This window comes from Cavia porcellus, unplaced genomic scaffold, assembly GCF_034190915.1.
Source record: "Cavia porcellus strain 051 isolate PalLab524CR breed Dunkin Hartley unplaced genomic scaffold, mCavPor4.1 scaffold_18, whole genome shotgun sequence".
NCBI lineage: Eukaryota > Metazoa > Chordata > Mammalia > Rodentia > Caviidae > Cavia > Cavia porcellus.
This window is the reverse complement of record NW_026947501.1, coordinates 58,041,072-58,044,913: the sequence shown is the minus strand read 5'-3', so window position 1 is coordinate 58,044,913 and position 3,842 is coordinate 58,041,072.

Here is a 3,842-nt window from a genome sequence, read left to right as displayed (position 1 = left end):
GGAGGGCGCAGCAAGTCCTTAAAGGGGCCGCGGGTGCAGGCGCAGTGAGTGGAGCCAGACTTCCGCCCGCGCCGCTCACGCTGCCTGCAACACTGAGGTTCAGTGGGAGGTGCCAAGGCCTGAAAGCTTCAGTCCTCTGCATGGTTCCCACCGCAGCCCTGGTGGGAGCGGGTACGAGGCTGCAGACTGGCGGGTCCAGAAGGGGTGTCCACCGCAGCGCCCCGCCCTGCGGCCCCCGCAGCCCGGCTGGCCCGGCCCGGGAGGTTGTGTCCGCGGAGCGCTATCACCTAGGAGAGGAGCCCCTAAACCCCCTGCTCCCACGGCCGTGTTTCCCGGGGGGTCGGTGCGCGGCCCCTGGGGCCCCGCCCTGCCCGATGCATCTGCTCCTGCTCGCAAAGTCATCGTCCAGCCCCCCAGCGACGTGTTGTGAAGATTGGGTGTCAGCTCCCTGTGATCACCAGGGTGGTGGTGGGGGAGGTCTGTGAGGTTCACCTGCAGATGTCAGGCCTCCTACAGCATCCAGGCGGCCTTTCTGCTGTCCGCCTGGGCATTAAGCCCTCACTCCCAGTCCAGTCCATTTGTGAACCTCGACAGCCCTACCTTCAGAGCATGTCCCACCAACACAAGTCCAAGCCCAATCCCCGCCCTGTGCCCTTCCTCCTGCCTGTGTCTCTGCTGCTCCTCATGCAGCAGCCAGTGAGCTTCAGAGGCTGGGGTCAGATCTCATGGCTCCCAGCCGTCAGACTCAGGAGCAGGTCAGGGATGCTGCCTGCTTGCCTGGGCTTGCCGACCGCTCTCGGCCACTCTCGCCGGTTTGGGCCCTGGCACCTTGCACAGGAGAGCTCACACTTCTCAGTTACTGTTCCCTTTGCAGCAGCATCCTGCACCCTCCCCCCCCCCCCACTACTTCTCAGAGCACTCAGTCTTCTGTCCCAGGCTTGTGGTATCACTGGTTGTCTTCTCTTTTCCACCCCAGGGCCTAGTATATGTAGATGATTGTGCTTTTACATGATGTGGTGGTTATGGTTAAGTCTAAAATGCCCTCCCAAAACACTGGAGAGAGTCAGTGGGATGTGACCTAGAAGGATGCATTCTCATCCTCAACTGCTTCCTGGCCACCCTGTGGTGAGCAGGTCCCCTCCACCATGCCAGTGTACCATGCTGTTTGTGCCTTGGAGCCAGCTGACCATGCACTGAATCCACTGAACCTCTGAACCAAAATAAGCCTCTCCTGAGTTGAACATAGTTGCAAACATCCCTAGCAAAATCCAGCAGGCCAAATCCAACAAACTGGAATTTACCTCAGCAGTGCCCAAGTTTAATGACCTGAGGTCAGTGTAATTGTCCATATGAACAGAATAAAGGAAAAGCATCATGATAATTTTATTATAGGAAGAAAAACATTTTGAAAAAATTCAACATCCACTCATGATTATCATGGATGAGAGTGGAACTTCCTCAGCCTGATAAAGGACATTTACAGAAAACCCACAATAGTGTCATGCTTAACTGTGCAAGACTTTACTGTCTGCTCCTAGACTGAAACCTCCACTCCCACTCTGTTCCATACTGCCCTGGAGCCTCAATGGCTGTGGTAGAGAAAGAGTGAAAAGTGGAGCACTTGGAGAGGGAGAAGCCAGGCCATGTCGAACTGCAGTGCAGAAGGCCTGAAAATGGTACCACAGCCGCAGAGCTCATAAGGCTGGCACAAGATCAATAGATGAGCATGCAAACACCAGTCATGTGTCTTTAGACTACCAACATAAAATCTACAAGGGCATATTTTAAAAATATATCTATAATAACAGTAACCGTTGTGACATAAAGTTAAACTAACAAAATACATGTACTCAGAACTGTAAAGCTGAGATGAAAGGTTGAAAGGTTATGGAGAGGAAGAAATGCACCATGTTCATTGATTGGAGGACTCAATATCATAAGCTTTTAAAGTTTTTGCTGTGGACTGAACTCCATCCCACTAGATTCATTTGCTGAAGCTCTGGCCCCAGTGTGACTGCATTTGCAGAGGTCTCCAAAGAGGCAGGGAAGGTTAAGAAGGTGACAAGGCTTGGTCACGAATGTGCTAGGATGGGTGGCCTTAAGGAGAGGAAGGGCCTTGTGAGGATGTGGGATGGTGACGGGTTCCGCCCGTTTGAAACTGTTAGGCCCAGCATTGCGCTGGATCCTAAAACGACAGTGTGTCCCTGCAATACTGATTTTCAAGTTCTTCCAAACCTGAACTGAACTTCCTGCTTTTTGTGAAGGCACACCAGCATTCCTCCAATCAGCTTTCAATATTTCATTCTGCCCGCCCCTTCAAACTCCACCCCCTATTAAACCTAGTAAAAGATAGTAAAGCTTCTTTGCCTCAGAAGGAGCTTGCCCTCTCTCATGTCCACAAGTAAGGGCTTTTTCCTTTTCTGCCTTTATTTTTCTACTGCGCCAAAGAATCTGACAGTGACCAGTGACCACTGCAAGCTGAGGAGTCTGCACCAGAACCAGGTCTACTGTACCTCCTGAACAGCCATGAGGAAATAAACTTCTGTTATATTTTTGTTTTTTGAGACCACCTCACTATGCAGTTCAGGCTAGCCGTGAAGTCTGTAGCCCCAGCTGGCCTTTATCCTCCTGCCTCAACCACCAAGCCTGGCTAGCTCTGTTCTTTAAGCAACTCAGGCTGTGCTGTTGGACATCCTGAGCAAACAGTGTAGTTGCTAAGTAAACCCACGAATTCATTGCAATTCCAGTTAAAAGTCCCAGCTTACTTTTAAAATTTTCAGTAGACACAAACTGATTTTAAAATTTATGTGGAAATGCAATAAGACTTAAGACAGTTAAAACAGGTTTGATCACTGACACTATCAATAAAGTGTCAGTACTACACCTGACAAGATACCACATCAGGAACCTGAAAAGAACTCCTAAAACCAATGAATCAATGCGCCAAAGATTACAAAAGATTTGGCCAGACTTGACCAACAGGTAGCGCAAGCAAAGGAACCCTGTTAGTAATAGGCAGCAGAACCAACCCTAGGGGAGACAACAGCAAGTGCCTGTGGCTAGGAGTGACCCCACCAAATGCTAGCAGATGCAGAGTACCTGGAACCTGAAGATACTCAGGTGGCCTGAATGGGACAGGCCACCCTGGAGGTTTTGTTTTTTGAGACAGGGTCTTGTTATGCTATTCAAACTGACCTTGAATTCACTATGTAGCCCAGGCAGGCCTCGAATTTACAGCAATTCTGCCTCAGCCTCCTAAGAGCTGGGATTATAAGTGTGCGCCACCACACCCAGCACCCCTGGAGGTTTAAGTATAGGCAGGCAACACTGTCTCAGCAGTTCTACTTCTCCAGGATTCCTTCCAAAGAAATGAAACTAACATCCACAAAAAGGTTCATCAACAAATCACAGCACTGGGCTGGGGACTTAGCTAAGTGGTTTAAGCACTTGCTGGGTAAGCACAAGGTTGTGAGTTCAATCCCTGGTGCCTAAAAAAAAAAAATCACAGCACTTTTTGTTCCAACCCCAAACTGGAAATAACTAACACAGATGTCCATCAAGAAGTGAATGAATGTGCAAATCATGGTCTATGGAAACACGGATCCCTGCTATTGCTGCTGCTCAATAGTGCACAAAGAAACAACTGTGTTTGGTAAGTGAGAATTACAAGTTTCAGGTTAGCCTGGGCAACTGAGCAAGACCCGTCAAAAGCAAGAAAACAAAAAGGAACCAGGGAAATGTGACTCTGAAGAGTATCTGTATTGTAGCCGGCTGTTGTGCCACATGCCTGTCACCCCAACACTTGGGAGGTTGAGGCATGAAGAGTGCCACAAGGCTAGCCT